Below are 19,614 nucleotides of genomic sequence, written 5' to 3'. Positions count from 1 at the left end.
CTTTCCATCATCTCCTTGTTTTTAAAAGTGAAATTCAAATATGAGGAATGTTGTCTGCTTTTGACAACTCTTATCACATGTCCATGCCCTCGCTTTCATAACCCGACATTCTTGGAGCCTGTGGGTACAGATGAGCATGCTCAGTGAAGGAAGTCATTTTTAAAAGACTTTCCATCAATTTTTGCTTCTTCCTTATTTTGATAAAAGGTCTGGCCGGTGAGATTGTCAAAGGACTCAGGTGCAGGCTCTCGGTGAACTCTATTCCTCAGGCACCAGTGATTGGCTCTGTGGGTGGTCACGTGACCTTTGCAGAGACCAATCACATTCTTCCCTGGGATTCATAGATGCTATGGGAAAGTCACTCTTCATTTTAGCGGTAAAAATAAAGGAGAATGTAAAGTTGAAAGTGCTTGCTGTTCTTTTTTTCTGACAGGTGAAAAAGGGGAATGTCTGCTATAGTTGAATGCCTACTGTGTGCTAGATATTGTGCAAAGCACTTTCCTCTCTATAATGGAAAATATGAAGGTACAGAGCCAAGGAGAGAAAAGAGAGGTGAGAAATAGATGAATAGAAGGTTGAGAAAGTGAAAGAAATAGGAGTGTGTGTGTGTGAAGGGGAAGCTGGTAGTGTCAAGACCCAGTTTTACTGCCTGGGGACATCATTCCTGTACCCCTTTCAATTCTGTGTACGACCTCGCTATTTTTGAACAATGTGAGTCAATATATTCCATTCCCCTCAGGATGGTTTAAGTTCATGTTTTGTTCTGTTTCCTGGGACAAAATGGTCTGATTGCTCACATAAATTTTCCTGCCCATTTTGAGGGAAAATACTCCTCCCACCCTGCTCTCTAAGAGGAATCTGTTCTTAACCCATACATTCAGAAGATCTTTCTGTGGCTGGGGACCAGGGAGGATCAGTGGCTTCTTGTGCGTTTTCTGGGTGTTCAGCTCCTCTCCCTTGGGGATGAAGACTGGAGCAGAGAATATAACCATTGGGTGGAGTTAGGTCAATTTCTTTTGTAGAAGGCTGCTAGATACATCAAGGGCCCAGATCTATCTCTACTGCTTGACTCAATAACTGTAATTCTTGGTTTCTGTCTTGAAAATAGCACAGAGTGGAGCACATATTTACCCATGAATATGTGCCCAGGGGTCTGTCATAATGGTCAGCAGGAAACCATTTAGGGACCCACAATCTGGACAAAATTAAATTAATTATGGTTCACCCACATGTGGCACTTAACTTGTCCCATGAAGAGTTTGAAGTGATGCTGTAAATATTTATGCTGCAATGTTGAATGGAAAAGTAGGGCAGAGGAGCTGTGAAAATACTTTTGTCAATTATGTAGGCTCCAGGGCACTAAGACTGGAAGAAAATATGCTATTATCTGACTGTAACTGGTGTGAGGGTAGGACATTTTTTTTTGTTTACTTATATTTTTGTTTGTCTTTTAAATTTTCTCTAGAAAAATATGATAAAATGAGTCTTGGCCCAACTATAGTCTTTCTGGTTGAACAATGACATCTGGTGGCTTATACTTTTTGCTTGGGCATGGAATCTGTGAAACCAGATATCTTCTGTGACCTTTCAACGGCAACTTGATGTTTCTTTTTCCAGCCATTTCACCTATAATGTGGAGATTAATTTCTGCCCAAGTACAGTTCAGAAATGTAAGGAAAGAGAGAAGGGTCACATATGAGCATGAAAGTGAAGAAACAGCAATTTCAGGAACTACTCTGCTGAAGATGGAGGTGGGGTGGAGGAACGACAGTAGTGACTCACAGGAAGTTCCTTGGGCCTAACAGTAGGGGACTTGTTTCTAGCACGGACTTGATGGAGGATGTCAAACAGTTTAGAATGCCCCTCCATCTCTACAGTATGCAGAACGCTGATTTCACAGACAGAGTAGGGGGTTGAGAAGAGAGAGAAGAGAGTTAGAGAATGGTGCTATCATAGAACCGTTCTGTGCTTGCCAAGGTGCCCGCCCACTTAGGCCCTCATTCATTCAGCAAACACCGACTGAGACGTCTGCACCAGGGACTGTGGTTGGCACCGGGTACAGGTGAATTTTACAGCCAGCATTCTGCAGGGACTGTGGGAGGAGAGAGCCATTGTAGACCCTTATTGATCAGACCAGCTCTGTCTGAATGAGCCACAAATATGATTTTATGTAATTATAGAATTTAGAGAATCATATAATTCTATAGAACTTGTAGAAGAATATAGTGTTACAGAATTTATAACTTTCTTAGTTGTCACATTAAAAAAGTAAAAAGAAAGAAGTGGGATTCACCTAGATAATATTTAATGTTTTATTTAAACCTAATATATCTAAACTATTATGTATGCAAACTAACATAAAATATTATCAATGAGGCATCTTTCATTTTTAAATAGTTTTTAAAAAAGTAGACTTCACTTTTCAGGACAGTTGTAGCCTCAGAACAAAATGGAGTGGAGGGGGATGGAGAGTTCCCTTATTCCCCTGCCCTACGTGCACATGGCCTCCCCCACGGGAGTGGTGCGTTTATTACAACTGAGAATCCACATTGGCAACAAATTATCACCCACAGTTTACAGTTTGCATTAGGACTCACCCTTAGTGGGATACATCCTGGTGTTGGTACAAATATATGAAGACATGTATCCACCATTACGGTTTCACACAGATCATCTCACCATTTTGAATACCCCCGTGCTATGTGTTCATTGCCTGCTTCCCCAAGCCCCGTCAACACTGATCTCTTTACTTACTGCATCTTGCCTTTTCTAGAATGTTCTGTCATTTTAGTCATACAGTATGCAGCCTTTTCAGATTGGCTTCTTTCTTTTAGTAAAATGCCTGTCTTTTCTTAGTCCTGCATTCTTTTTTGTACTAAGTTTTTGATGTTTGGAGTGTATTTTGTACTTTCAGCCCATCTCAATTTGAAAAAGCACATTTCAAGGACTCAATGGCCACATGTGGCCAGTGGCAGCAATACTGGACAGTGTAGGTGGGACAAGATGGTTCTCATGTCACTGCTGAGCATCTGGGGCTGTGATAACTCTGGGCTTAGATCTAAGGGCATAAAGCAGATACCACTGTGGAGTTACTGAGAGACGCACACCAGAGGATCCCAGCACCCGAGGGTCTAGTTAGTGAAGTCTCCGAGGTCAGTCATGGCCTTGCAAAGCTGGGAATGTTGAGAATGCAGGCATGGCGTTAGCGGCAAAACTGAGCCAAGAAGATCTGCTATCTTGCAAGACACATGGATGCCTCCTACCCTGGGGATTTGGGGCACAAGCAATTTCAGCTTTCCTTTGACAAGGCTGTGCTGATATGACAGAACGACCTTCTGATCTGATGATTTGGGATTGGTATTATTTTTTAACATGAAACTAGAAAGAAGGCCTTTTATTTCTCACCCCACACCCAACTGTGATAAACCGAATAATAGCCCCTGAAGATGTTCACAGTGAAAACCCTGAATGGATTCCCTTAAACGGCACTAAGGATTTCTTTTTCTTTCTTTCTGCAGATGTGATAGTTAGGAATTGAAGAGTGGGGAAATATTATCTTGTTCTGGGTTACTGGGTGAGCTCAGTGTAATTGCTAGGGTTGTTATAAGAGGGACACAGGAGAGTCAAGTTAGAGATCAAGGAATGTTGAGGCAGGTAGAGAAGGGAAAGAGCAAGAGAGGGATTTGAAGATGGTATTGGCCCTGAAGATGGAGGAAGAAACTAAGGGCCAAGGAATGTGGGTGGCTCTGGCAAGCAGAACCAGGCAAAGGAAACAGACTCCCCTCAGAAGCCCAGGTGAACATGGTTCTCCCATCACCTTTATTTAGCCCAGTGAGGTCCATTTCAGACTTCTGGCCTCCTGAACTGCAAGGCAGTACATTTGTGCTGGGTACGCCATTACATTTGTTGTTATTTGTTACAGCAGCAAGAGGCAACTGATACGCTGAGCCTAAGAGAGGTGTTGTGGTTTGGATGTTAAATGTCCCCCAAAGGGGAATGCACTGAAGGCTCTATCCCCAGCTGGTGGTGCTGTTGGACCCTTTAGGGAGTGGAGCCTAATGGGAGGAAGTTAGGTCACTGGGGAGTGTCCTCGAAGGGGATGTTGGGATCCCTACCCCTTCCCCTCTCTCTCTGCCTCCTGCTGCCATGAGGCGAGTAGGTTTGTTCTATCACAGGCTCCCGCCATGATGTCCTGCCTTACATAGGCCCCAAACAAGGGACCCGATGGATCGTAGACCAAAACCTCTGAATCCATGGGCCAAAATACACTTTCCTCCTTTGTTTTTTCATTTTTTTTTGGTTCCTATTAGTCATACATAACATTAGGAATCATCTTGATATAATTTAAATGGATGGCATATGATTTGTTCTGATTCAGTTCTCAGTACTTACCCTTACCTTCCCCCTCTTCCTCCCCCGCTCCATTTCCACAACGTCACTCGTCTTTCTGCTATTTATTTACATTAAAAAAAATTAGCATCTTGTCGGTATACACGACGGTGGGACTCACTGTGGGAGAGTCATCTGTGTACATAAGGAAGCCAGGTCAGGTTCACTGCACTGCTTCCCAACTCTGTCCTCCCTCCCTCCCCCTCAGCACTCCTCTTCACTGCCCGATGTTTCTGTTATTTGGATGGAATCCCCCCTCTCCCCCCCCTTTCTTATTTTAGACTCGCTTCTACATATCCGAGATCTCAACATTACTTTCTACCAGTTGAGCTACTCTCTGGATCACGTGGTGGTCAGAGGGCCACCAGGAGAGTTGGGGAGGCCATTTCTGGCCATTTCAGCTCTTCTCAGAGGGCTAGGAAGGGAGGAGGGAGCTGATGAACTGGAGTTGTTGGAGGGACTCATGGGCATTCCAAGTGGACTTCTCTGGGAGCTAGGAGGAAAGGAAGGTGCCCACCAGGAGGCTGGATCCGCTGAAGGAGCTTCAGAGTTGGCGCCTGCCCCCCTGACCCTGTGCACTCTTCCCGGCCGTGTGGCTTTGGGCAGATCACCTCAACTCTTTGAGTTTCTGTTTTCTTTTGTGCAGAACAGATACCACAGGGCTGCAGCAGGTCAGGTTCCTCAGGAGACAGTCTCTGGGGTGGGGGTCTAGGGGAATGTTCTGGAGCTCAACACTTGCTGGGGGGGGGGTAAGGGAAGCAGGATTCAGCTGAAAGACGAGTGAACTAGGCAGCGATGGCAACAGAGACCCCAATATCATCAGCCAGCTGGAGCTCGAATGTCCCCGCCATCATCCTCCCACCTGGAGGCAAGAAGTCTGGCCAGTCATTGGCTGCAGGCTGCTGGGGCTGGGAGGGGAGAGTGATGGTGGGTGAACAGCTACCTTCCAGCCGTGGGTGCAATTTCAGGGAGGGACGTGGCTGAGTGGTCAGCCAGTAACACTTCTAGCAACGGGGGGAATGAATGCTTGACCACCAAAGAGGCCCTGGCAGTGCCCCATGGTGTCCACTAGAACCCTAACTTCTAGGGTAGTCGGGAGGCTAGGCCAGAGCGCACCCACCAGCCTCTGGGTAAACGGATGCTATTGTTGTTACCGTGATCATTCTGGTACTGACAGTTTTTTTTTTTTGAAGAAGCAAATAGAGAAATGGAGCAGCAAGTGAAATCCAAGTGACCTTAAGATCCAGGAAATTCAGAGGATATAGTAATCCTCTGAGTTCGGTGGCCCGGGCAAAGCCTCTAATCTCCAAGGCGCCGGTGCTGTCTTTGAAGGGGAAGCCGGGGAAGCGGAGGTTTCAGCAGAGCCGTTCTGCACGGTCCCCAGCCAGGTTGATGGTGCTCCAGAGCCTCGGGTGCAGCAGCAAACAGCAGAATGTGCTCTTTGGTTTTCCCTGGTGGCAGGCTGAGCCTGCAGCCCACGCTCTCTCCAGGCCTGACGCTGCTTGGGACTCGGCTAATTATTTACAGCGTGCACTCTGGAGCGAGGGCGCATGCTGAGCACTTTGAATTTAAACCTGGCACCTTGAGGCCACTGTGGCAGGCCTTGTCCTCACCCTTGGCCCCATTGGGTGAGGACATTGATCTCTCCCTGGAAAAAGCAAGCAGTCAGCAGAACACATGGTGGACACGCCGAGACGTCTAGGAAATCCACTGGGAGTTGCTCCCAAAGCCCTGGAAGCCCTGGTGGTGTCTCTCCTGGGTTCCCAGAGGCCCGGCCTAGAGGGTGCACTCGTGGCCGAGGGGCACACGGTGGCCACAGTGAACTGCATGAGCTGGTTAGTTTGTCATTGTGTCCCCAGAGTTTATCACGTGGCCGGCTCCATGGTAGAAGCTCAATGAATTTTTGCTAATTGGACGAGTGATTGAAGGAATTCTTCTCCAGAAGGTACCGGAAGGCCCCAACTCCACCTCCTGATCTTTGGGTCCCAGGAAGCAAGTGTGTTACCACCATGGACACGTGACTTCCACGGTCATCTCAAGGCCCCTCGCTCCTCCGAGCCCTGGGACCTGCGTGCACTAGGTTGTCCCTCGCGGGCGACGTTCCACAGGGATGGAGAGCCGTGCAGTGTTCTTTCCCGTGCCGGGGCCTTTACACCTTCTAACGACTGGCCTGGTCAGCAGCAGGTACCGCAACGCTGGCCTTGACCTAGGGTGGCACGTGTGGCGCCTCTCAGTCCCCATGTGTGACCTTTCTCTGACACTATGGGGAGCGCTCTGGGCCCTGGGTATCCTTGGCCTGTGCCTCAGGCAGGCAGATGTGCCCCAGGAGCGATCCTCAAGGGCCAGGGGAGGGAGCTGAGGGTAAGCAGCTTCCTTAGCCCCAGGCTGGACAGTTCTATGGTGTGTTCCAGATTCTCACAGGGTCCTGTGGGACGGAGCCTCTGCTCCTGGTATCCAGGGACCAATGCACCTGGTGCTGATCTCCTCCTTTCCTGATCACGTTTCTCACCTCCTCAGGGGTGCTCACCCACAAATGAAGGACTTGCAGCCAGGTGCCATCTGATGGCTCAGCCATGTGGAAGAGCAAGCGTATTCTTCTGTTTTCTGTAGCCAATAACACAATGCCACAGACTGGGTGAGTTAAAAAGAAAGAAGGTTTATTTTGGCTGACGGTTCTGCAGGCACGAGGCTGAGGGCTGCCTCTGGTGATGGCTGTTGTGGGGTGACACAGGGTGTCACATGGCAAGTGACGCGACTGTGTGTGTGTGTCTTTAGGCTTCTTTCCCTGTGAGCTTGTTTAACCCTAATCACTTCCCAAAGGCACCCCGTAAACACCAGGCTGGATTAGGTTTCTACTCTTTGAATCCTTGTGATGGTGATCACAGTTCAACACATTGAACTTGGGACGTTCCACCCACATCCACACCACAGTGGCAACCCAGCTGAATGTAAGACCGAGGAGACGTGGTCATCCTGTGGCTTGTGAAGAGTGGAACCCAGGAGTCTGAGTGGGCCTGGGGGTCACGGCATGGACCTCTGCAGAACAACAGGAGGTGAGGCCCCCTCCCCCTGTCTGCTTGGGATGACTGTGGTCTGTGGTCCAGGCAGGGGCTGGGGGGCGAGTAACCAAGCAGTGCCATGCACACGAGTGGGCGTCAGCATCTCCTGACTCGGCTGCCACATGGGGGTGACAGTGCTCTTGGGGACCCCAAGTGAAGACAGTTGCCCTTTTAATATTTGCAATAGTGCACCCGACAGACGAGTAGATGGCTCAATGCCTGGCTTGGGGTCTGGACCGCGCTCACGTGCGGGGACAGTGCTCTTGATAGTGAGGCCCCAGTGCCTGGGCAAGGGGGTGACCCAGTTCCAGTTCACACAGCACTGCTTGAGTAAGAGCAGCACGTCTCCTGTGGTCCCCAGGTGTCCTCCGCACTGCCCCCAGGGGACCAGGTGTGGCATTGCCACCAACTGCTGACCCCTGCACTGGCCTGGCATTTCTGAAATGATCTCCCAGTGTGCTCCCAGTGAGGCCCCACCAGGGATCCACACAGTGCTGGGCGGTCACCTGGAGCCCCCAGGGGCCCATCCTCAGAACTCCGGGAACCCCACAGATTCTGTCCCACACTCCCTGTGGATGGGCTGAATCCTGGCCACATCCTGCTCGGCCACCAGTGGCCCTTTCATCATGAATGTCCAAACGGAGCCATAAAACTATTTATTTAAAGTAGCTCCTTTCAGCCGGTCCTCACAGATAAACATAAATAAATCACGTGGCTTCTCCATGAATTATGCATTAAACACACTTCTGTAAAACTCCCCATCAATGGTAGGGCTTTGAACATATGGGGTTTTAATTGAACACTAAATCAATTTTCCTATCTCTGTTGATGGAATTTTTAAAACTATTCCTGGCTTTATTTAAGATGTCTGTCCTGGTTACATGATAGAAAATAAAACCCTCGGACTCTGGTGATTCTGACACCGGCTTCTGTGCTCATTTTCCATAATTCAAATCCTGGTGCCGGGCACCTGTGATGGGGAGATTAAAAGGGTCCTCGGGGAGCAGAGCCCTGGAACACTCGGACACTATCAGAAAATAAAAGGCAGAAAGGTGGCCAGATCAAGTGGTCAGATCGCTGGGGAGCTCTGCACTTGGGGCGTGAGCAGAGAGCACAGAGGAGCTACGGCGCAGGGACCTCGGGGTGGGGAGACACCAGGCAGGGAGGGGGAGGGCAGAAAGGCAGGTGTGCATACTGGGAAGGCGAGGATATCTGCCTGAAGGGTCTTCTCCTTCCATGGCCCATGGAACCCACAGGCATCGGGTCTGTTTTGCAGATAAGAAAACTGAGGCTTAGGGAATTCATGGGGCTTTCCCAACATCATAGACAATGTCCAAGCCAGAATTCAGACCAGTGTGGCTCCAGTCCCTGAACACTTGCTCCTTCCACAGGAGGAGGGCTGGATGGCCAGTTGTGTAGTGTCTTGTTGGGGTCACTCCTCCCTGATGGATGGCAATGGGACCACAGCAATGAGAGGGTAGTATGATGCTGAGTTTCCTAGTTCAAAGTTACAATTTCTCTGTGGGCTCTGGGATAAAATATAAGGTCTCATATTTTGGGAGGGAGTGAGTTTCACGTCGGTGGAGGGAGTCAAGGACAGCCCTCTGCTAACTCCTCTGGGCTACTGTCCAGTGAAGTTGGAAGTCCCTTAGGTGCACTAATGGAGGTGTGTCAGGCTCTTTCAGGGGAAAGAACGTGTGTGGACACAGTGAGAAGGTGGCCATCAATAAGCCAAGGGGAGTCTTCACAGTGGAAACGCAGCCTGCAGTTTCCTTGACCTCAGACTTCCGGCCTCCAGAAGAGAAATCAGTGCAGCTTACAGCTCTCTGACGGTGAGTCACAATGGCCGTAGAAAATGAATCTCCCTTTCAAATGGTTGGCACAGGAATTTAGGGGGTGAAAAATACATAAATTTCCAGGTAGGGCTCCGGGTACCTCACGGACTTTCGGTACACGCATGCGCTCCTCTGACTGCCGCAAGCTCTGGGGACCCGTGGTGGCTCCTCGTGCTCTGTGCCTGAGCACCCCAGGCACACAGTCAGCACAAACAGATGTTTGCTGAACGGAGCTGCAGACACAGCATGCACTCGGGTACCTCCTGAAACCCAGAGGCTCTGACCCTCTCCCTGTCATTGACCTGCCCGAGCCCCACCCCAGTGCCACTCGGAGTGGTTCCTCTGGTCATGGGACCTCACTTGGGAAGGCTGAATTGCCTCGGGCAGCCACTCTCTCAAGAGCATGCTCTGGTGAGCACCGCTAGGGCCCTGACCCCGGGCTCCCAGAGATGGTCTCATGAGAGTCACACAGCAGCCTCCCGAGGTAACATCATCCCCACCTTCTGTAGATGAGGAAGGCACAGTCCCTGGGGGTCCCCCAAGCTGAGAAGTGGCAGTGCTTAGAATCAAACCCAGGCAGATCTGCTCTCCAGGTTTATGTGCAAAGGAGTCGCATCCCGGTAAATCCATTGCCATGTCAGAATATCATCAGCTGAAAACGCATGGGGCACCCCTACCCCACCAGAGTCACAGTGCACGGCGGGATAGCCGCCGGTTGTCTTTATGGTCACGGGGCTGATTTGGCGCTGAGGCTGCGGCCACGGCCCAGCACCGGGAGGGAGGATCGTCCTGCACGAGGCTGGCCTGGGGCAAGATCAAATTCAAAACTCAAAGTGTGGTTTCTGCTGAACGCAGTCAGTTTCACACCATTGTCAGGTTGAGCAACTGTAATAGAACCGTCCTGAGGGAGGAGCCCTCTGTACTTGAAATTCAGATAGATTAAATGGTCACAAGGCAACGCAGCATATATAGTTATAGGTACAACTGAAGACCTTCTGCTCCGTCGTGTATCAGCATTTTCTCCTGAATCCCCTCAGCCATCCATTGGTAGGTACCACCGTTCCCTCCAGGGGAGGAAACAGGGGCACTGAGGAGTTCAAGTTCAATGGCTTGCCCAACTTTACATGGCTAATAAGGGGTGGAGCAGGGTGTGCACCTGGGGTCCCTGCTTTTAATCATTGTGCTGTGTAATAATTACTGAGCGTTTGCCGTGGGCCCCTGCTGTGCTGGCTCAGTAACCCTCACCCAGTGACCCCTTCCTGAGGATGCCCCGAATGGCAGAGGACCTTGGTGGGGTCACATGGCGGATAGGAGGCGGAGCTGCCACTTGCAGCCCTGCAGCCCCCTGGGGACTCCTTGCTGTGTCCCTGTGTGCCCCTGTCTCTCTATTTCAGCCTCCTCTGACCTGGGGCTGCACCCAGGCAGACCCCTCTACCCCAGAGGCGGAGGCATGGTGAGTGAGCGGCAGCCAGGCTGCTCTGGGGAGCCAGCCCTGGAATGGCCCTGGTGCTTATTTTCTCATCATTTTGATTCTGAGCTTCTGCAAATTGGGGACTCAGCAGCACCAGGATTAGGCAATTTTCTTGCCTCCTGTAATGTACTTTCTCTGAATTGGTTCTATCAAGACAATTATCTGAAGCCTTTGGATTGCTCCCGCAGGCAAGCCGAGGGCGTCAGGTGACACATCTTCATATGCAGACAGGTCTTAGGGCTGCTTCCGTCCTTACTGGGAGTCACAGGCATCGAAAGAAAAACTCAGAGCAAAAAGGAAAGTTCCTCCTGAGCCCGCAGCAAGGGTCTCCGAGGGCAGACCTTGGATTTTAAACCCACGCGCCACGCCTGCTATGCTCTTCCAACCTTTCAAAATGGCTGATATTGTTTCCAGCTCTCAGTTGAGAAGATTGAGGCTCATAGAAGGCAAATCAAATTTCCCAGGTTAGAATTGGGGAAACCAAGTCCCAGAGAGGGGGTGTGATGTACCCAAAGACAGAGCTGGGGAATGACTAAGGGGGGCTCACGGCTCTGGGACCAGACCCTCACGTGTTAATCTCAACCATCACCATCACGTGCATAAGGAAACGGGGCTTTCTTCTTTCTCCTCTCTCCCTCCTCCCTCCCTCCCTCCTTCCCTGTGTTATCTGTTGATTTATTATTTCTTCTTCTTCTTCTTCTTTTTTTTATCAGCAAAGTTCTTTGGCGTTGAAATAAATACGTTCATGTAAAGTAACATCATTTAACCTTCACCCAGCACACACAGGTCTTCCTCCCGCTGGGCGCTGTCCAAGGTACTCAATGCCGTCGGGCCCCATCTTGTCCAACATGCACTATGAAACTCAACACCCCCATTTATTAGAATTTAAATGGGGCTGTTTGGTGAGCTATTGGAGATTATGGCTAAATCTGGTCCAGAGTCCATCCATGAAACCTTTGTAGAAGTTTCCAGAGAGCTGAGTTAAGAGTTTAGACTCTGGGCTCAGAAGACCTGGGTTGAAGTTCCCGCTTCTCCGCTTTCCTGCCATGAATCCTTGGGCCAGATACTTAGCTGTCCTGGACCTCAGCAACCTCATATCTAAAATGGGTATAATAGTACCTATTTCCTGGAATTCTTGAGAAAAGAGGAGAGATAAAGCATGTTAAACACCTGACTCAGCCACAGGTGCAGGGTAAAATGAACATAAAATGTCAGTTATTATTTTTTTTATACTTTTAAGACCTCATGAGTTTTGAAATCAATGCATGTGTTCCAAGAAAGCTTTGTCATTTGCTGGCAATGAGAGGCAAGTTAATCAACCACTCTGAACCTTGGTCTCCCTACTAGTACAGTGATATCAACATCCATGCATCACTTGCAAGGTTCTTACAAATTTAAATAAAATTAAAGCTTGTCCAGTGCTTAGAACACTGATTGAACCTTGGGAAACGCTTTTTGCATAATTGGCCTTGGGTTCCTTATTCTCTTGGTCTTGCTGGAGAGGGAGCACCCTCAGCCTCTGGTTTTAGGAGGTACCGAGAGGTCAGTAGGCTTGACCCATGTTCTCAATATTACCTAAGAACCCAAGAGACATCCTTGTGGCAGCAACAGAGATGACATCTGTATCACAGAGAGCATGATCCATTTGGAGTTGACCCCTCTGCGGGGGCCAAGGGGACAGGGGACAAGGTCGTGGGTCTGCGTGCACAGAAGGGAGGTTTGAAGGAGCTTCGCCCATCTTCCTGCTGTTTCCCAGACATTCCAAGCCCAAGGCCATTCTCTGGGGAAAGAAAAATCCCTCTGGGGAGTGGAGAGTCCTGTCGGGAAGAGCAAGGCTTCTATAAGTACAGACTGGTTTCTTCCGAGTTGGTGACAGCTGTTTATGGATGAGGGTGTGTGATTGGGTGAGGTTTATTTTGTCTTCAAGGGGCCCAGACCCAACACGCCTGCTCTAATGCAATTATTTCTGAAATACTCTTGAGGATTTGATCTTTGCAGCTCAACATCTAACCTGTTCTAGGGGTATTGGTGAGACTGCCTGGGTGTGCATGCGTGTGTTGTTTGGTGTAAATTCAGTTATTTTCAATTCCTGCTCCCCCGAGCCTCTCTTTTCTTGGCAGAAGTCTTTAGGAGCTCCTTGGACAATGGATGCTGGCCCTTATCTGCAAAGAGCTGTCAGTCACAAGGTACCACAGGGCCGACAGTATCTTACAAGGGCCCTTCTACCATCTCAGGGCAATCAGGTCAAGGAAGCTCCAGAGAAAAGTTTAAAAACAAGAAACAGACTGGGACACACTGATGGCCCTTCCTCTGACACATGTTCAGAAACTGCTTGAGTTGCCCGTGCTTCAAATGGTAGTAACGGCACAAATAATTGGTACAGGCAGGACAGTGGCTTTTACTGTTTCATAACAGAGCCACCCCGACATATTCAGGGTGTACATATTGCCTTGTATTATTGTGGAGATATGAGGTGTCCCCCCAGACTCTTGTGTGAGACACTGCAAGAACATTCAGAGGTAAAATGATTGGGTTATGGGAGCTGTGACCAAATCAGTGGATTGATCCGCTTGAAGGGATTATTGGGGGTCAGAACTGTAGACAGGTGGGGTGTTATGGTTTGGATGTGAGGTGTCCCCCAAAAGCTCACATGTGAGACCATGCAGGAAGGTTCAGAGGAGAAATGATGGGGTCGTGAGAGTCTTCACCCTATCAGTGGTTTAGTTCCCTGATAGGGATTGACTGAGTGGAGACTGAGGGGTGGGCGTGGCTGGAGGGGGTGGGCACTGGGCATGGCTGGGGGTATATATTTGTATCTGGAAAATGGAGTCTCTCTCTGCTTCTTGATCACCTTGATGTGAGCTGCCTCCCTCTGCCACACACTCTGCCATGAGGATCAGGCTCATCTGGAGCCCCGAGGAATGGAGCCGGCCTTCTATGGAAGAAGATCTCTGAACTGTGAGCCCTCAAATAAACTCTTCCTCCTCTATGACTGTGCTGGTCCGGTCCTTTAGTCACAGCATTGGAAAAGCCGACTAAAACAGGTGTGGACAGCGGAAGTGGTCACTGGATTTATATTTTGTCCTTGGTGAGTGGCGCTCTTTCTGCTTCCTGGATGCCACGTCCTAGGCACACCCACACCTGGTTGCCATATCCACACCCCTCTGCCCCGATGTTCTGCCTCACCGTGGCCCAGAGCAACAGAGTCAGCCCTCTATGGAGTGAGACCTCTGAAACCATGAACCAAGATAAACTTTTCCTCCTCGGAGTTGTTCTTGTGAGGTATTTTGGTCACAGAGGTGCAGAAGCTGACGAAAACACCTCAGAACTGAGTATATTAGAGTCTGGTATGTTTTGTAAGTTGTGATTTGGGGCCTACAGAACAGAAGTCAAACTCAAAATAGCTAGGTGCAAGAAAGTAGAACAGTTTTTCCAATAAATTAAAAAATCCCACAGAATAGGGTACTAACATCAGGGATCTGAAATACCCAGAGGGCAGATAGCTGTGCAGCCCAGACGGTGGTGATTCACTTGTTTGTTTACGCGCTTTGAGCCAGGTCCTGTTCCTGGCACCATGAGTACAGGCATGTCCTGACCTTCAAGGTCGAGCAGGGGAGACAGTCTTTTAACAAATGATTTCATTAATAAATGTAGGTACAAGGAAAAGTTCAGGGTGCGCTGAGATGGCATAGAGGGCAGTGAGTCTAGGCCAGAGGTTTCAGGAAGTGACATTTAAGATGAAGTTTGCAAGATGAATAAGACCTAGGTGGGTGGGGAGATAGGAAGAGCATTCCCGTGGAGGAAACAGGAAGCATAAGACCCTGTGGGCCATGCTGTGGATTTTGGATTTTCTTTAAGAATAAGAAGAGGCATGAAAGATCTTTTTAAAACTGGTGAATTAAATAGAGGAGGCGCGAGTCAACAGTGATCCTAGGAGATGAGGAACCATCTCTGGACAGGGGAGGGGCCTCGGGAAGAAGTGTGCATGTGCAAGGTGCACTTAGAAAGGAAGATCTATGAGAACAGGAGAGAAAGCACATGTTAGGGAGCCAGGGGAAGGAGTGTGAAAGGTAACTGCTAGGTTTATTGAGAGATGACAGCGGAAGTCACGGTACCACTTCCTGAAGATGGAAGATACATGGTATTGGGGGGCTGGCTTCCGAAAAGGAGGCCAAAAGTCCATTTTTGTCAGAGAGACACCCACGTGCAGATATTAGGAAACCAGTTTTGTCTAAAACACAGAGGAATTAAGCCCAAAATATTTGAAGAGGGAAGTACTAGGGAATGATATTGACCAAATAATATCGTTATACCATGTGCATGTACAGATATGTAACAATGGACCCCATGATTGTGTACGGCTATAATGCACCCAAAAATATGTGGAAAGAGAAAAAAAATGACCTGAATAGGAAATGCCACCAATATGGACTCATAAAAATACAGACTTTACAACCAAAGAGGGAGTTGTTTTTCTTTTTCTTTTTTTTATTGGTGCATTCTGATTTTACAGAGTAGTGGAATTTACAATGCTATATATTGCACAACAGACATTGATGGATCACATTCTCCAATACACTCCTGTTCCCTCCCCTCCTCCCTTTTGGCCGGAGTTCTTGACATCACGGAGGAAGGGCAAGCAGAGAGAGCTGAGGCTAGTGTCCCTGGATTGGGGTGGAGGTGAATGTGGTGAAGGAAGTCGAGAAGGTGTGTCTGCAGAAGGAAGAGCAGCACCAAGAGCCGGGGTCATGGAAGCCGAGAGTGATGGGTGCTGCAAACAGCGGCTACCCCTGTGGTCACCGGGCAGCCAGAGCGGGACAGTGGGAGCAGCGGCATAAGTCCTCGTGGTGGTGGCTGGTTTAGTAGGAGAAGGAAGGGGAGAGGAGGAGGAGGAGGAGGAGACGTGGAGCAGGAAGCAGGACTTCCAGTAGCTGCTGTAGCCACAGCTTCCGCGGGAGCTGGAAGTGGTCCCAGGGGGGCAGGTGGGCAGCCGTGGTTGGGTGTTCTGCACCCTGGAGAACAGCCGTCTGTCTTTCAGGCGGACTGAGTGGCAGGACAGCTGGGTGCACGAGGAGGGAGGAGTCCGTGTTCCTACTTCATGGATGAGGAGGTGGGGAGATGGAAATGTGGGGTAGTCTTCCCGTGAGAGAGGGGCTACTCCTTAGCAACAGGACCAGAAAGGGAATTCTGGGCCCTGAATCCTCAATAAATTCCATTTCCACTGCCCATGCTTGTGGCATAACACCAGGAGCCCTGTATGTTTCCCCCTGGGACGTACTTTCTGGGGTGGGGGGGCTTCTGTGCACTAATGGGTCCTCAGTGCTTAGTGTGGTACCTGGCTCCCAGGAGACTCACCCATCACAGGAGCGATGCATCAACCTTGAAGAGTGAACGACTCTCTCTTAACTAATAAACATAAGACAATGAGGAATGCTTATTATTTTAATGAATTCCATGTCCCCTGCCCATCCTTTCTCTTTCTGTCTGCAAACCATATGCCACAAACTGGTTCAGAAATATATTTTTTTAAACATCCATCCATTAACATGAGAAGATTTTGAGATTCTGCATATGTTCGTGAATTACAAGTCCATACCACTAGTTCACTGTCTCAGATCTAAGATTCAAGAAGTGATTCGAATCTAGCTTTTCTGGGTTTTGCTTTTACTTCTCTGGACACAGCTTCTCGATTTCCTTCACATATTTACCTCCACCCCAACCCAGGGACACCCACGGACCATTCACATTCAGGGGTATTTAAGGTCAACGTGGAAAGTCACATTTCTTCCCCCTAGAACCAGCCGGAATAGAAGAGCTCTGAGATCACGCTGTGCTGAGGAGGGGGCAGCTGGAGCCCCATGAGGGGTTCACCATGCTGTCTAGGCATGGAGCTCGGGCTCCCCTCTTCTACCTGAGAATATGGAGGCACAGGAGAGAGGGGATCATGGAATGAAGAGACCCGTCTGGGAGTCAGAGGGATCTAGGTTGCCAGCTCTGTGTTTAGCCCGTGGAAAAGTCATTGCCGTCCCCAGGTCTCGGTTCCCCATTCTAAAGCAGAGACACAGGCTGATGTCTCAGGCCCACGGTGGGAATTACCGAGGACATCGTAAGAACCGAAGGCCCACTGCCAGGACCCATGAACGTTTCCTCCCTCCGCTCCTCGGAGAACCATTTACGTACTGGAATAAAGGACGTTTGCAAACTGTGACGTGCTGTGCTGTGGGGAGGGGCTCCTTATTTACCTTCCTCTCCTGCTGTTCCTTTGCAAAGACCCTGGGCTCCGGCGTCTGGAACTGCCTCCCCTCCCCCATTCCATTTCCCTCCCTTCTGTTAGTGCCTCCAGCCTGCACTGTTCTCGCCAGCCGCACACTCAAGCCCCATGACGTCTCCTCTTGGACGGGCCTCAGCCTCCCTCTGCCCAGATGGGACACAGAGTGTTCTGATCTCCTGATCCACCCAGGAGCCAAGCCAGAGTCCTCCCCCTCTCCCAGCCAGCCATCCATCACGTCCTGCTGGTCCAAACCGTCCACCCATCCGTTCCCACCACCTCGCCCTCCTTCTGGCTGAGATGTCTCCGGTAGCCTCCTAATTGGTCTCCCCGCTGCCGAGCTAGCTCATCGCCACTCCATCACCCAGCTGGGGGGCTCTCTTCCCCACCGACATCAGATCGCCGCTCCCTGGCTGGAGCACTGCACACTCCTCTGTGCTCTGAGAGCTCAGCTCCCCACGTGGGGTGGCAGGTGCATTCGTTCCCGTAGCTGCCAGGAAGGCCCAGGCCGACCGCTCACCCCGGCCCGGCCCCAGGGAGGGTCTGCCGTGTTCAAGGTTGGGTCCCCTCCTCAGGGAACAACCCGTCAGTGTGGAGGCGCCCAGGTCTGCGCCCCTGGCTTCACCCTGGGATTTCTGAAAGGCTTCTCCTGCCCTTCGGGAGCAGCTGAGAACTCTGCTGTAGGGCGCTGTTCTTCACCCCTCCCTCTGCCAGTCTGCCTCCCTCCCCACCCTGCAGGTGACACCAATAAACCCTCTGCATGCAGATCTCCTGGGGACGTGACCAACAATGTGGGTCTTCTGAGGCTCCCGGGATCTGCCTTCAGCACCGTGCCCAGCCCAAGGGCACACCGTGGGTTGATCGGCTGTTGGGTGGTAAGATGGGGCAGTGAGCAGTGCGAAGAGCTTCTCCTCCAGAGGGTCAGCCCTGGGCATCTGTTCGGGGCCGCAGGGGTGTGGTCAGAGGACTCCCAGGGTAGCCAGTGAGTCAGTGGACCCCAGTCAGCTGTGGCCTCGGTAATGACCATCTGCCATCTAGAGGGTGGAGGGCAGGAGGGCCCTGCCAGGGGCTTGCTCTCATTGGTAATGCTCCTCCATCAGCAGGGCATTCACCTCGGAATCAATTCTCGTGTATTCCTGAAGCTGCCAAGCCTGGAACCAAAAGAAAAGGCAAGACTTTCAGAATGTGCTTTTCTCCCGCAGCTGAGGCCGTTCTTGCTGAATTTCACCTTTTTCAGTGACTTGCTGTGGGAGCTGCAAGGACAGACTGCTGGCAGGACTCCCTCTGTGATTTTGCATTCACCAGCCTCAGCAAGTAAAGGGAGATGGCAGGCGTCAGGGCCTCCCGAGCTCTGCTCTCCAGCCTGAGGCTGCTGCGCTTCACCGTCTCCAGGCCTTTGAACTTGGTGTGTCTGCCCACATTGGCCTCCTTGGCCTCATCCACGTGCATGACTCACATCAGACAGAATCTCTAAGACGTCTTCTCCACGCTTCTGCAGGATCACATGCCTCTCCTCCTCCGCTGACCAGACCAAATTGTCCTGTAGCTTCTGAGTTTTCTCTTTGCATTGGCTACTAGGAAGCTCGGTGCTCAGGCGCCATCAGCCTGTTCAGTGTCTGCATGGTGGACACTGATCTTTTCTGACTTCCCCTTACTTGCTTACATTAATTTTCCTTTCCCTTAATTTCCTCGGTGTGATCTTCTCCTGACTCTACTCATTTTTTTTCTTCAAGTGAGAAAGGAGAAGCTTTAGAAAATTAATGAGCTCCGCCTGTCTGCTTGCCTGTTCCCTGCTGGTTTGCGATCCTATGGGGAGAAGACAGTAGCATCTTTTCATCCACCTTCCTCAAAAGTCGGACACATAGTAGGTCCTCAGAAGTATTTACCAAGTGAATGGCGCAGACGTAAGGGCAGAGGGGTGGGACAGGTACTTTGAGGACTTTTTGCTTGGCATCTAGTATATAAAACAAAGGGAATGGAAGATCTCAACTATTTTGTCGGTTTTTATGCAAAGTAAGGTACACTGGTCGGAGGTTGTGAGGCAAGGAGGAAGGAGAGAGCCCTGGGGGACAGTGTTCAGCCCCTCCATGGGGCTGGGAGTGGCCACTTGATGAATGGGTAGAGCCATGCCTCCACCCCCCAAATATGTAAAACACGGGACAAAACCCAGCCAGTAACTTCTTTGTGATGACATTTTCCCCATCAAATAATGGTTATTTCTGATTATCTGGCAAACCTGACACCGTCCTCCTATTGAGATTCCTGACATCATCATCTTTTATGTAGACAGTATCCTCTGGTGACAGGATAAGGCAGACAGAGAAGACTCCCTAGGGAATCCAGAACTCACCTCTTCAGAATGACTTGGCCCTGATCCACTTCTCCCTCAAAATAGGACAGAGACAAGCCCCATTTATTGGTGTGGACCTGGGCTGCAATTGAGGAGGGAGGAGATCATTTGTCACGGATAGCTTTTGGGGACAAGGCTGGCTCAGAAAGTTTGCCAACTTGGATGCGTGGGGATAGAACTTCTGAGAAGATCAACTGAAGGAGCTACAATTAGTCACTGTGTGACTCCAGGGAGCGTCACTT

The sequence above is a fragment of the Marmota marmota genome, unplaced genomic scaffold (genome assembly GCF_001458135.2).
Source record: "Marmota marmota marmota unplaced genomic scaffold, marMar, whole genome shotgun sequence".
Classification (NCBI taxonomy): domain Eukaryota; kingdom Metazoa; phylum Chordata; class Mammalia; order Rodentia; family Sciuridae; genus Marmota; species Marmota marmota.
The sequence above is the reverse complement of the archived record's forward strand: the minus strand, read 5'-3'. Positions refer to the sequence as shown.